General features: G+C 40.4%; 1 non-coding gene across 1 annotated transcript; it reads left to right on the forward strand.

Moving 5' to 3' along the window:
* Window positions 1–3382: 3382 nt before the first annotated feature.
* On the forward strand, window positions 3383–3454 carry TRNAA-UGC (transfer RNA alanine (anticodon UGC)). The gene has a single exon. It is a non-coding gene; the product is annotated as a tRNA-Ala (tRNA).
* Window positions 3455–15320: the final 11866 nt, after the last annotated feature.

Below are 15320 nucleotides of genomic sequence, written 5' to 3' on the forward strand. Positions count from 1 at the left end.
GCAACTGAGGATACGGCAGATCCAACAGCAAAAGTCCCCAGTGGGGACAAAGCAGGGTGGTCCTCATAGCTAAGGGTTGCCCTGAGCAGGGGGAAGGTAACACTTTGTCCCCTCCAGTTCTCTCCTCCGGGCTCACCTTCCCCCAAAGCCAACCCTGGAAGCTGTGAAATTCCTGCGCTGAGAGTGTGGGCTACAGGGCTGTGCCAGCGTCATTGCTTCCCCCTCTCCAGGCAGGGGGAGCATTGCTGGGCACCAACACACCCTATCCCGGGGCAGGGTTCTAGTCCCCATTTTTTATCTGGGCTTCTTCCACAAGCCCCTGGGGCTGCCTTTGGGGCAGGACCTGGTTCACAGGTGAGGCCCTGGGGGAAGGGGAGCAGGGAAGTTGTCCTTCCAGCGGTTGCTGTGGGATAGTTGGCCCTCTGCCAAGACCCATGTTGGGTCTCCAGTTTGTCCCACCCCCGTGCTGCTCAGTTGTGCCCAAACACCCCTTGGAAACACCCCTTGCATTGGAAACTTCAGCCCCACCCCCTACCCCCTTCAACCCTAGGTTCTAGTAAGGGCTGTCAGTGATAGATCCAGTCCATCCTGGTCCCTGCCCATTGGCCCAGGGGCTGTCACATGACCCATCAGGTTATCTTCTTGAGATCTTGGCTAGAATAGAACGTGGGGCCTGGAGAAGTAGGGCTCCAGGGCTAGCTGTGAACACACTTCTCATCAGGAGGAAGCCAGTTTGGGGAGAGGAAGCGAATGGGGGGGGGGGAAGACAGTGTGTGCAGAGGCCCCCTGCGGACAGACCTGCTCATTCTGGGTCTTCTCCAGTGTCCGGCGGCTGTGAAGCCACCTCCCCAGGATTGGAGAACGGGCTGGCCTTCAGCAGGCCACAGGAAGAGGAACACGCCTCTGTGTCCTGGTGGTGGGGGCCCAGGGGCCTTCCAGGGGACAAACCCAGACATCGATGCCGCTCTCCTGCGCACACTCGCTCTAGCTCCCTCTGCCACGCGGCTCTGCACCTACCCCAGCCACGGAGCCCCTCCTCATCCCGTCCCTATGCTTGTTGCCTGTCCAACCCGCCACCCCCCTTCTTGGGAAGCTCACTCTGCACACTCATCTTCTCAACATCTGAAAAAGCCCACAGACCCTTCCGTGGGTGTGACTTCACATTCACATTTGACTCACTCGGCCAGTCTACTGAACCCCCCACGCACCAGAAACAGTTCCCAGTGAGGGACCACGGCGGGGACAACGAGTCTGTGTCCAGCTTAAGCACCTGGCCAACAAATACCTCAGGCCGCGTTACCCACTCTGAAGGAAAAATGCAACAGAGTACGGGATGGAGAGTGCTGGGAAGGGTGAGGAGTGATGGACGGTGGCTGCCACGTGGCCTCCCACGCTGGTCTCAGGCAGCTTCCCTTGGCCACCTTCCCCCTGGGGTCACGTGCTCCGAGGGCAGCAGGAAGCTAGAGGGCACAGCCCTGAGGCCACGCCAACAGCCAGCCTCGATTTGCCCACCTAGAGCTGGCATCGCGACTAACTTCATGAGAGCACCTGAGCCCGGACTACTAGACAAGCTGCTCTAGAATTTCTGATATGCAGGAACTGTGGAAGAGAGGTTTTCTCGCTGTTCTATGCACCGTATTTGGAGTAATTTGTGATGCAGTGTGCTGGTTTGAAAGGATGTATGCCCCCTAGAAAAGCCATGCTTTAATCTAAATCCCATTTCATAAAGGCAGAACAATCCCTATTCAATACTCTATGTTTGAAACTGTAATCAGATCCTCTCCCTGGAGATGTGATTTAATCAAGAGTGGTTGTTAAACTGGATTAGGTGACAACGTGTCTCTGCCCATTTGGGTGGGTCTTGATTGGTTTACTAGAGTCCTATAAAAGAGGAAGCATTTTGGAGAAAAAGATTCAGAGAGACTCAGAGAGAGCAGAGAATGCTGCAGCACCACAAAGCAGAGAGTCCACCAGCCAGCAACCTATGGAGATGAAGAAGGAAAACGCCTTCCTTCATGAACCCAGAAGCCAGGAGAGAAAGCTAGCAGATGACACCGTGTTCACCACGTGCCCTTCCACATGAGCGAAGCCCTGACTGTGTTCACCATGTGCCTGCTCACTTAAGAGAGAAACCCTGAACTTCATCGGCCTTCTTGAATCAAGGTATCTTTCCCTGGATGGCTTTGATTGGACATTTCCATAGACGTGTTGTAATTGGGACATTTTCTCGGCCTTAGAACTGTAAACTAGCAACTCATCAAATTCCTCTTTTTAAAAACCACTCCATTTCTGGTATATTGCATTCCGGCAGCTAGCAAACTAGAACACATAGCAATGGATGACTCCCTAATTAATATAGGGTGTCCTTTGGGGAAAAGCCTCCACTGAAAGATATTTTAGAAGACATCTGAATGCATTGACAGAGCAAGCCATGAAAATATCTGAGAAAAAAAGTGCTGCAGGGAGAGGGAATGGCCTGTGAGGACGTGCTGAGGTGGCATCTCAAGGAGCGGAGTGAGAAGGGCCAGTGGGATGGAAGGAGGCCAGAGAGGCCAGGATGGGGGAGGCCCAGACCCCAGAAGTCCAGGAAAGGGGCATCACCATTGTTCTACCCAAGAGGGCAAACAGCTGGGGACTTAGACAAAGAGAGTGACGTGATTCAATTTACTTTAAAAAAATGGATGTCGTTTTAATTGTGTTGAAATATACGTAATGTAAAATCATTGTAACCATTTTAAGTGAATAGTCTTTGACTATAAGTCCATCGACAACAATGGGCAACCCTCTCACTGTCTATTGCCAGACCATTTTATCATCCCAAATCAAAGCTCCTATTCACTTAGCAATAACTCCTCATTCCTCTCTTTCTCTAGTAACCATGATTCTGTTTTCCGTCTTTATGAATTTCCTTATTCTAAGCATTTCATGAAAGAAGCAGCATTCAACATATGCCTCTCGGGTCTGGCTTCTTCCACTCCACATGACGTCTTCTGGGTTCACCTGTGTTGTGGCAGGTGCAGCACAGCACTTCTTTCTCCTGCTGAGTAGTGTCCCGTTGTGTGGGTGGACCACACTGGTTTCTCCGTCATCTGTTGGCGGGCCCTTGGGTTGCTTCCCTCTTTCTGTTATCATGAGTAACGCTGTGATGAGCACAGGTGTGCAGATACCTGTTCAAGCCCTGCTTTCAGCTCTCTTGGGCAGAGACATAGGCGGGGGATCACTGGGTCACATGGTAGCTCCATGTTTGACTTTCTGAGGAGCCATCAAACTGTTTTCCACGACAGCTGCTCTATTTGACATTGCATCAGCAATGAGCAAGGTCTCCTGTTTCTCCATCCTCACCACTGCTGTTATTTTCAGCTTTTAAAACAATAGCCAGGGTGCATGGGTAGTTTAGTGGTTAGAATGCCCACCTTGCATGCGGGAGACCCGGGTTCAATTCCTGGACCATGCACCCAAAAGACAAAACAAAATGAAAACAATAGCCATTCTAGTGGCTTACTGTAGTTTTAATTTGTATTTCTCTAACAGCTAATAATATCAAGCACCTTTTCGTGTATACTCAGTAAGCCATTTGAATATCTTCTTTGGAGAAAAGTCTATTCAAATCCTTGGTCTATTTTAATTTTTAATTGGGATTTTTGTGTTTTGGTTTTGAGTTGTAAGATTTCTTTTAAATGTTCTGGATATTAACCCTTGTCAGATACATGGTTTCCAAAATATTCTCCCATTTTATAGGTTGTCTTTTCACTTCTTGTTAAAGTCTTTTGTTGTGCAAAACTTTTACATTTTGATGAAGTCCATTCTATTTTTTCTTTTGTTACTTGTGCTTTTGGTGTAAAATCTAAAAATCCATTGCCTACGACAAGGTCCTGAGGATATTTCCCTATGTTTTCTTATAAGAGTTTTATAGTATTAGCACTTATATTTAGATCATTGATCCCTTTTGAATTGATTTTTGTATGGTGACAGGTAACGGTCCACATTCATTCTTTTGCATGTGAATTTCCAGTTATCCCAGCATCACTTGTTGAAGAAACTATTCTTTCACCATTAATTGGGTTTGGCACCCTTGTCAAAAATCAACCAGCCCTCCCCCTCTACGTGGAACATGACTCCCAGGGAGTCCTTCCCTGGCAACGTGGGACAGAAGTCTTGGGATGAAACAGAACCGGGCATCAAGGGATTGATAAAAACTTCTCGACCAAAAGGGGGAAGAGAGAAATGAGACAAAATAGTGTCAGTGGCTGAGAGATTCCAAACAGTTGAGAGGTTACCCTGGAGGTTATTCTTATGCTTTACATAGATATTCCCTTTTTAGCTTATGGTGTATAGAGTGGCTGGAGGAAAGTACCTGAACCGTAGAGCTGTGTTCCAATAGCCTTGCTTCTTGAAGATGATTATATGATGATATAGCTTTCACAGTGTGACTGTGTGATTGTGAAAACTTGTGTTTGATGCTTCTTTTAACTAGGGTATGGACAGATGAGTAAAAAATATAGATACAAAATAAACAAGTAATAAGGGGAATAAAGGTTAAAATACATTGGGTAGATGGAAATACTAGTGGTCAATGAGAGCAAGGGGTAGTGGGTATGGTATGTATGAGTTTTTTCTTTTTTACTTCTTATTCTGGAGTGATGCAAATATTCAAAAAAATTATCATGGCGACGAACACACAAATATATGATGATGTTGTGAGCCATTGCTTGTACACCATGACAAGAATGTTTGTATCTCAAGAATGCTTGTGTGAAGCTATAGGCTGAGCCCCCAGTTTTGGGGTTTGTTTATATGAAACTTAACCCCACAAAGGATAGGCTAAGCCTACTTAAAATTAGTCCAAAGAGTCACCCCCAAGAGAACCTCTTTTGTTGCTCAGATGTGGCCTCTCTCTCCAGTCAACACAACAAGCAAACTCACCACCCTCCCCCTGTCTACGTGGGACATGACTCCCAGGGGTGTGGACCTTCCTGGCAACGTGGGACAGAAATCCTGGAATGAGCTGAGACTCAGCATCAAGGGATAGAGAAAACGTTCTTGACCAAAAGGGGGAAGAGTGAAATGAGACAAAGTGTCAGTGGCTGAGAGATTCCAAACAGAGTCGAGAGGTTATCCTGGAGGTTATTCTTATGCATTGAGTAGATATCACCTTATTATTCAAGATGTAATGGAGAGGCTGGAGGGAACTGCCTGAAAATGTGGAGCTGTGTTCCAGTAGCCATGTTTCTTGAGGATGATTGAATAATGATAAAACTTTCACAATGTGACTGTCTGATTTGAGATCTTTCTTCTTTTATAATGGAAGCATTTAGAGCTATACATTTCCCTCCTAGCACTGCCTTTGCTGCACCCCATAAGCTTTAGAATGTTCTGCTTTCATTTTCATTTGCCTCAAGGTATTTCTTTTTTCTTTTTCTTTTTTAGGAATCATCTATATATTTTTTAATTGATTTTTAAATTTTTTAAAAAAATATCAAGGTATTTCTTAATTTCCCTTGTGATATCTTCCTTGACCTACTGGTTGCCTAAAAGTACATTCTTTAGATTCCATATATTGTGGATTTCCCGTTTCTCTCTGTAATTGATTTCTACCTTCATCCCATTGTGGGAGGAGAAGATACTTTGTATGATTTCAACATTTTAAAATTTATTGAACAGGGGGCCTAGGTTGTAAACTCTTGTAGCAGTCACATTTTGTCTGGGGTGGAAATTATTATTTTTTGGAGTTTTTATATATGTATCACCTGGTATTCAGAGATAAGAATGAAGGCGATTAGGTCAGAATTAAGTAAATTCAGAACACGGGGGTAAAGAAGAGATTGTCTATATTTTAGGACCTCACTTACTCTTTGACATCAAAGGAAGAAAGTTTTATTTTGTCCAGAATCTAAATTTTCTGTGGCACATGATCTAACTCAACCTGTCTGGATAGCTCATTTAAACAATCAAAACACAGGGAGCCCAGAATAAGAATGAGGGTCTTTAATCCTGTACAGCTTGATGTCATGTCTGTATATATCCCAGAATATATTAAGCAGATAATTAAAAAATACTGGCAAAGTTCCTTGAGGGATGGGAGAAAAAATATGGAACTGTTAAACTTTACCACCAAGGAACCCTCCCAATACCTGTTAAATACTAGGGACACCCAAATCAATAGGGCATCAAGACCTTGATCTGAGACTTACTCTTGTGACGCTTATGTAGGTAGTGGAGAAACGTAGCCTACCTATAGTTACGCTTAAGAGTTACTTCTGGAGGACCTCTGTTGTTGCTCAGCTGTGGCCTCTCTCTCTAAGTCCAAATTTGCAAGTGAAATAATTGCCCTCCCCACTACGTGGGACATGACATCTAGGGGTGAAGGTCCCCCTGGTGGCATGGGATAGGACTCCCAGGGATGAGTCTGGTCCCGGCACCATGGGCTCAACAATGCCTTCCTGACCATGAGAGGAAAAAGGAAAAATAAGGTATCAGGGGCCAAGAGAATTCAAATAGAGTCAAGAGGCTACTCTGGAGGTCGCTTTTATGCAAACTTCAGTTAGATATTGCTACCTATTATAATCTGCCAAACCCAATCCAAAGTATTCCAGCCAATCCTAAAGAACACCTAAGGCAATATGTAAGATTCTACAAAGGTTCCATGCATGAGGATAACTTTCCAGAAACCTACAACCTCCAGATGGGTCCCTGGACCAGGCAAGTCCTGAAACCTAGAGGGCCCAGCCTCTCCAGAACATCAGCTAGTTCCATCTGTCTACCCATTATTATTGACAGCCCTTCCAACATGAAAAAGTTAGAATGCACATAGTTCAAATACCCCTCAAGAGTGGGAGAAAGACTGATGACGATGGCGCGGTTATACAAAGAAGGTAGGGTTTAACAAATGTGTATGATTGCTTAATCATTATATTGATGTTTCTTTTAGTCTCCAGTATCTTAAAGCAGCTGGGAGTAAAAACCTAAAATTGTGAAATTGTAACTCATGTCAAACTCTGAAATCTTCTCTACAACTAATTGTTGTGCTGTGCTTTGAAATTGATTGCTTTTTTGTATATATATGTTATTTTTCACAAAAAAGAAAAAAGGGATGATATATATATATATATTCTTTTTAGCCTCCAGTGTTCTGTGGTGCTGTGCTTTGAAATGTATAGCTTTTTGGTATATATGTTATTTTTCACAAGAAAAGAAGGAAAAAAGTCAATTGTGATGATAAAAAAGTGTTTAAACCTTCTAGTCTCCTATATTCTGGAGCAGCTAGAAGGAAAAATCTGAGATAATGTTATGGTAGCCCATGACAAACTCTGGGAACTGTCCTGTAACTACTTGTCAAAGAGTGCCTTGAAAATTTTTGCTTTTTTCTTTCTTTACTTTGTATATATGTTATATTATACAATTAAAAAGTAAAAAAAAACAAACAAATGATAAGAGACAAGTATTGTGAGAAAGATAATCTAGAATTCATTTTAATGTTAAAAATAATTTACTAAATATAAATTCTTGTAAATAAGAAAAAAATTATTGAGACTTGTTTTTTGTGGCATCACATGTGCTTAATCCTGGAGAAGAGGCCATGTGCACTAAGGAATGTACATTCTGCTGCTCTTGGCTGAAGGGTTCTTTGTATGTCTACCAGATCTAACGCATTTACAGGTAACTTCTATTTCCTTTTTGATCTTCTGTCTAGATATTCTATCCATTTTTAAAACTTTTTAAATTGTATAGTATAACATATATACAAAGCAAAGAAATAAAAAAGCTATAGTTTTCAAAGCACTCTTTAACAAGTGGTTACGGGAGAGATCTCAGAGTTTGTCATGGGCTACCATACCATCCTCTCAGATTTTCCTTCTAGCTGCTCCAGAATATAGGAGGCTAGAGGGCTTAAACACTTTTTTATCATCACAATGGACTTTTTTCCTTCTTTTCTTGTGAAAAATAACATATATACCAAAAAGCTATACATTTCAAAGCACAGCACCACAATCAGTTGTAGAACAGATTTCAGACTTTGACATGGGTTACAATTTCACAATTTTAGGTCTTTATTTCTAGCTGCTCTAAAATACTGGAGACTAAAAGAGTTAGTAATTTAATGATTCAGCATTTATATTCATGTATTAAGTCCTATCTTCTATGTAATTCCACCATCACCTTTGATCTTTGTATACCTCTCTTTAGGGGTGTCTGGGCTATGGAAATTCTAAATTTTTTATATTGCAAGTGTCTGTTTTTTGCAATATTGGGTAGGGAGATGGAACTATCTGATGTTCTGGAGAGCTGGGCTAGGTTTCAGGACTTATCTGGACCAGGGACCCATCTGGAAGTTGTAGGTTTCTGGAAAGTTACTCTCATGCATGGAACTCTTGTGGAATCTTATATATGGCCCTAGGTGTTCTTTAGGATTGGCTGGAATGGTCCTGGTTGGGGGTTGGCAGGTTTGATATGTAGCAAGGTCTACCGGAAGCTTGTGTAAGAGCAACCTCCAGAGTAGCCACTCAACTCTATTTGAATTCTCTCTGCCACTGATACTTTATTAATTACACTTATTTTCCTGCTTTTGGTCAGGATGGGATTGTTGATCCCACAGTGCCAGGTCTGGATTCATCCCTGGGAGTTCTCTTCCACATCACCATGGAGACTTTCACCCCTGGATGTCATGTCCCATGTAGTGGGGAGGGCAATGATTTCACTTGCAGAGTTGGGCTTAGAGAGACTGAGGCCACATCTGAGCAACCACAGAGGCCCTCCAGAAGTAACTCTTAGGCATGCCTGTAGGTAGCCTAAGCTTCTCCGCTACCTACATAAGCTTCACAAGAGTGAGCCTCCTGATTGAGGGCATGGCTTATTGTTTTGGATATCTCTAAAGTTTGACATAACATCAGGGGATTCCCTAATGGTAAGGTTTGATAGTTCCATAGTTTTTCTCCCGTCCCTCAGGGGACTTTGCAAATACTTTCTGATAATCTACTTAATATACTCTAGGATGTTTCCAGGAATTACAATAATCTATACACGATTAAAGGACCTCTTTCTCATTCTATGTTTCCTGTGTTTCAGTTGTTCAAATGAGCTATACAGATGGGTTGAATTAGACTATGCACTACAGAAAATTTCATTTCCAGATCAAATAAACCTTTCTTCCATTGGTTGCAAACAGTATGTGTGGTTCTAAAATATAGACACTGTCTTCCTTACCCCTTTGTTCTGAATTACCTTAACCCCAACCTGTTCAGCTTTGTTCTTATCTTTAAATATCAGGTTATATATAAACAAAACTGCCTCTCAAAATCCAGAAATAATAATCACCACTCCGAACTTAATGTGTCTGCTCTAAAAGCTTACAATCTAGGCCCCTGTTTTCTTATAGGCATTTTCTAAAGGTTGTTTAGAAACCATACCATTGTTGTTGTTTTTTTGTTTGTTTCTGGCTTATTTTGTCTCATCAAATGTTCCACATATTCATTCACATCATTGCATGCTTCATGACATTTTTCCTTTTTGTAGCAGCACAACCTTCATTCATAAGTATACACCATCGCTCACCAATCTACTTCTCCATCAGTGCATCTCTCAGCCACCTGCATTCATCGGGCATCATGTAGAGGACCCAAAGTCCACAGTCCAACAGCAGTCTCAATTTTAGATAATTTCACTTTCCCAAGAGACAGAAAACCAATAAACACACCCTTGCCAAATAGAAAATCTAAACCTTCTTTAAACTCTCGTCCCTTACCCCATTATTTACCTCTGCTGTTGCTGTGGCAGTGCTGATGGTTTCCTTTTGAACATAGCTCATAGCACACAATAGCAGCTTTCTCCCTGTACCCTGGACTTAAACACTCTTTATACAAGAGTCATATCTTTGAAGTAATTTTTGTGAGAACTAATTCATATTTCTAGTGTGAGTCAGTGGGACACGTAGGTCTATACAACCCCTTTCAATCTTGTTCATCTTCAATATGGCAATATTTCTTTTAGACCCACTAGAGAATCACCTTTGCTCCTATCTATTCCCCTATATTGGAATTCAACCTCATTAGTTAACGGTTCACCCATCTCTAGCTTCTATGTGTCTCTATGTCCCCTATATTCTGTATTATAAGCCTCTGATTAAACCTTTAAACTGGTCATAACAGTGGAATCATACAGCATCTGTCCTTTTGTGTCTGGCTAGTTTTGCTCAGCATTATGTCCTCAAGGCTCATCCACCTTGTCCTGTGCTTCAGGACATCATTTTGTCTTACTGCTGCATAATATTCCATCATATGTATATACCACATTTTGTTGATCCACTCGTCTGTTGATGGGCATTTGGTTTGTTTCCATCTTTTGGCGATTGTGAATGATGCTGCTACGAACATCGGTGTGCAAATGTCTGTGTCGTTACTTTCAGCTCTTCTAGGAATATATCAAGTGGTGCTATTGCTGGGTAGTAGGGCAACTCGATATTTAGTTTCCTAAGGAACCACCAAACAGTCTTCCATAGTGGCTGCACCATTATACATTCCCACCAGCAGTGCATAAGTGTTGCAGTTTCTCCACATCCTCTCCAACATTTATAGTTTCCTGTTTGTTTCATAGCAGCCATTCTTATGGGTGTGAGGTGGTATCTCATTGTAATCTTGGTCTGCATTTCCCTTATAGCCAGTGAAAAGGGGTATCTCTTCATGTGCTTTTGAGCCATCTATATTTGCTCTTCATAAAAATGCTTATTCATTTCTTTATTCCATTTTATAATTGGGTTGTTTGTTCTTTTGTTGTTGAGTTGTATGATTTCTTTTATATACAGAAATCAAACCTTTGTCTGATATGTGAATTCCAAATATTTTCTCCCATTGAGTTAGCTGCCTCTTCACCTTTTTAACAAAGTCTTTTGAGGGGCAGAAGCATTTGATTTTGAGGAGTTTCCATTTATCTATTTTTTCTTTTGTTGCTTGTGATTTGGAACTACCTCCTATTACTAGATCTTGAAGATGTTTCCTTACATTTTCTTCTAGAAGCTTTATGGTGCTGGCTATTATACTTAGATGTTTGATCCACTTTGAGTTAAGTTTTGTGTAGGGTATAAGATGGGGGTGCTCTTTCATTCTCTTGGCTATTGGTATCCAGTTCTTCCATGCCCAGTTATTGAAAAGACTATTTTGTCTCAGTCCAGAGAATTTGGGGGCCTTGTCGAAAATCAATTGACCATAGATTTGGTGGTCTACTCCTGCACTCTCAATTCAATTCCATTGGTCAGCACTTCTGTCTTTGTGCCAGTACCACGCTGTTTTGGTCATTGTGGCTTCATAACAGGTTTTAAAGTCAGGGAGTGCTAATCCTCCCTCTTTGTTTTTCTTTTTTAGGATGCTTTTAGCTATTCGGGGTCTCTTTCCCTTCCAGATGAATTTGGTAGTTTAGCTTTTCCAAATCTTCAAAGTAGGTTGTTGGAATTTTGATTGGTACCATGTTGAATCTGTAGATCAATTTGGGGAGAATTGACATCTTAACTATATTTAGCCTTCCTATCCATGAGCAGGGAATGTCTTTCCACCTATTTAGATCTCCTTTGATTTCTTATAGCAATGGTACATAGTTTTCTGTGTACAAGTCCTTTACATCCCTAGTTAAGTTCATTCCTAAGTATTTGACTCTATTAGTTGCTATTTTGAATGAAATCTTTTCCTTAACTGACTCCTTAGCTAGGTCATTGCTTGTGTATAGAAATGTTACTGATTTTTGCACATTAATTTTATATCCCACCACCTTGCTGAATTTATTAGCTTAAGTAACTTTGCTGTAGATTTCTCAGGATCTTCCAAGCATAGTATCATATCATCTGCAAATAATGAGAGTTTTACTTCTTCCTTTCCAATTTGGATGCCTTATATTTCTTTGTCCTGCCTGATTGCTTTAGCTAGAACTTCTAGCACAATGTTGAATAATAGTAGTGACAGTGGACTTCCCTGTCCTGTACCTGATCTTAGGGGGAAGGCTTTCAGTCTCTCTTCATTGAATACGATGCTAGCTATCAGTTTTTCATATATTTGTTACGTTTGATTCCTGTCTTTTGAAGTGTTTTTATTAGAAAAGGATGCTGAATTTTGTAAAATGCTTTTTCAGCATCAATCGAGATGATCATGTGATTCTTCTCTTTTGAGTTGTTAATGTGCTGTATTACATTAATTGATTTTCTTGTGTTGAATCATCCTTGCATTCCTTGTATAAACCCCACTTGGTCATGGTGTATAATTCTTTTAATGTGCTGTTGGATTCTATTTGCTAATATTTTATTGAGAATTTTTGCATCTATGTTCATTGGGGAGATTGGCCTGTAGTTTTCCTTTCTTATAGCATCTTTATCTGGTTTTTGGTATTAAAATGATATTAGCTACATAAAATGAGTTAGGTAAGTTTCTTTTTCCTCAATTTTTTGGAAAAGCTTGAGAAGGATTGGTGTTAGTTCTTTCTGGAATGTTTGATAAAATTCCCCTGTGAAGCCATCTGGCCCTGGGCTTTTCTTTGCAGGCTGATTTTTTAAAAAACATTTTTTGCTGTAAAATATGACATATATGTAGAAAAAGTGCTAATTTTCAAAGTACAGTTTAACATGTAGTTTCAGAGCAAATTTCAAATTATGGTATGGGTTACCATTTCACAATTTCAGGTATTTCCTTCTAGCTATTATAATACAGAGACTAAAAAGAAATATCAATATAATGATTCTGTAGTCATAATCATTTATTAAATCCTACTTTCTCTGTTATAACTCCTTCCTTTCATTTGATCCTTCTCTAAATCTTCAGGGATATTTGGGCAATGACCATTCTAGCTTCATGTTGAAAAGGAACCCTACATTATGGGGTATGGGGACGCATCTGGTTGCTGTTCTTGGAGAGACTGATACCTGTGGGCTTCAGGGTTTATCTGGCATAGGAAAAATCTGGAAGTTTTACGTTTTTGAAAAATAAACTTAGTGTGTGAAACATTTCTCATGTTTTCAATGATATCATTAAAAGTATTTTTAAAAATTCAATTTCCAATTGTTCATTGCTAGTAAGTAGGAATACAATTGATTTTTTTTTCTTTTTAAAAGGGGAATTTAATGAGTTGCTAGTTTACGGTTCTAAGGCCAAGAAAATGTACCGATTAAAACAATTCTATAGAATTGTCTAATCAAAGGCATCCAGGGAAAGATACCTGGTTCAAGAAGTCCGATGAAGTTCAGGGTTTCTCTCTCTCTACTGGAAGGGCACATGCAAACACAGCGTCATCTGCTAGCTTTCTCTCCTGGCTTCCCTTCACGAAGCTCCCTGGGAGGGATTTTCCTCCTTCATTTCCAAAGGTTACTGCCTGATGGACTCTGCTTCTCGTGGCTATGTCATTCTGCACTCTCCAAAATTTTCTTCATTCTCCAAAATGTTTCCTCTTTTATAGAATTCCAGTAAATTAATCAAGACCCATCCAAATGGGTGGAGACATGTTGTCACTGAATCCAGCTTAACAACCACTCTTGATTAAATCACATCTCCAGGAAGATGAGCTGATTACAGTTTCAAACATTCAGTACTGAACAGGGATTAGAAGAAACAGCTGTTTTTACAAAATGGTATTAGGTTTAAAACATGGCTTTTCTAGGGTACATACATCATTTCAAACCAGCACAGACCATCTATTTTCAACATCCTGCAATATTGACATTCCTTTGTTCTTCCTCATGCAAAAACATTTTTAAATTTGTACATTTAGTCGCTATCATTGCACACTCTAGGCATTCTTAAATTATATCATCTCAGTCTTTATCATCTATCTTTCCTTCTGGTTTCATACATGCCCCCAGCCCTTCTCCCTCTATCATTCTCACATTCAGCTTCATTCAGTGTACTTACATTATTGTGCTACAATCAGGTAGTATATTTTGCATAATATTAGTATATCTACTCTAGCTTTCTTGTGCTTACTATTGCTGTATCTTTTTTCATCCTTTTACTTTCATTCTGTTTGTATCTTTTAATCTAAAGTATGTCCTCTATGAACAGCATATTTTGGATCTTATTTTTTTTTATCCAATTTAACAATCTCTGCGTTTTGATTGCTGAACCAATCACATTTAGTGTTGTTACTGATAGATTTTTATTTACATCTGCCATTTTTTTGTTTTTTCGGTCTCATGTCTTTTGTCCTTCTATTCATACTTTACTAATTTAAGAGAATATTTTCTAACATAACATTTAATTTCTTTAATGATTTATCTTACTATATATATTTTTAGTTATTTCTTTAGTGGTTGCTCTAGAGCTTACCATATCATCTTTTTTTAAGTTTTATTAATAAAGCCAATCAACATACAATATGAGCATTCTTTTTTATCACATAGTTGTATATTCATCATCATGATCATTTCATAGGACATTTACAACAATTCAGAAAAAGGAAACAGAAAAGAAATTCATATATACCATATCCCTTACCCCTCCCTTTCATTGATCACTAGCATTTCAATCTACTAAATTTATTTTAACATTTGCTCCCCCTGTTATTTGTTTATTTTTAATCCATATGTTTTACTCATCTGTCTATAAGGTTGATAAAAAAAAGCATCAGACACAAGGTTTTCACAATCACTCAGTCACATTGCAAAAGCTATATCATTATACAATCATCTTCAAGAAACCTGGCTACTGGAACACAGCTCTACATTTTCAGGCACTTCCCTCTAGCCTCTCCAATATACCTTAATTAAAAAGGTGATATCTATATAATGTGTAAGAATAACCTCCAGGATAACCTCTCGACTCTGCTTAGAATCTCTCAGCCATTGGCACTTTATTTTGTCTCATTTCTCTCTTTCCCCTTTTGGCTGAGAAGGTTTTCTCAATCCCTTGGTGCTGAGTCCCAACCCATTCTAGAATTTCTGTCCCACATTACAAGGAAGGTCCACACCCCTGGGAGTCATGTCCCATGTAGACAGGGGGAGGGCAGTGAGTTTGCTTGTTGTGTTGGCCGAGAGAGAGAGGCCACATCTGAGCAACAAAAGAGGTTCTCTTGGGGGGTGACTCTTAGGCCTAATTTTAAGTAGGATTAGCCTATCCTTTCCTTTGCAGGGATAAGTTTCGTATGAACAAACCCCAAGATTGGGGGCTCAGCCTATTGCTTTGGTTGTCCCCACTGCTTGTAAGAATATCAAGAATTCTCCACTTGTGGAAGTTGAATTTCCCCCCTTTCTCACAATTCCCCCAAGGGGACTTTGCAAATACTTTTTATTCACTGTTCAAATAACTCTGGGATTTATCAGGGCATCACCTGGACAAACCTACAAAATCTCATGCCCTTCC

The sequence above is a fragment of the Tamandua tetradactyla genome, chromosome 2 (genome assembly GCF_023851605.1).
Source record: "Tamandua tetradactyla isolate mTamTet1 chromosome 2, mTamTet1.pri, whole genome shotgun sequence".
NCBI lineage: Eukaryota > Metazoa > Chordata > Mammalia > Pilosa > Myrmecophagidae > Tamandua > Tamandua tetradactyla.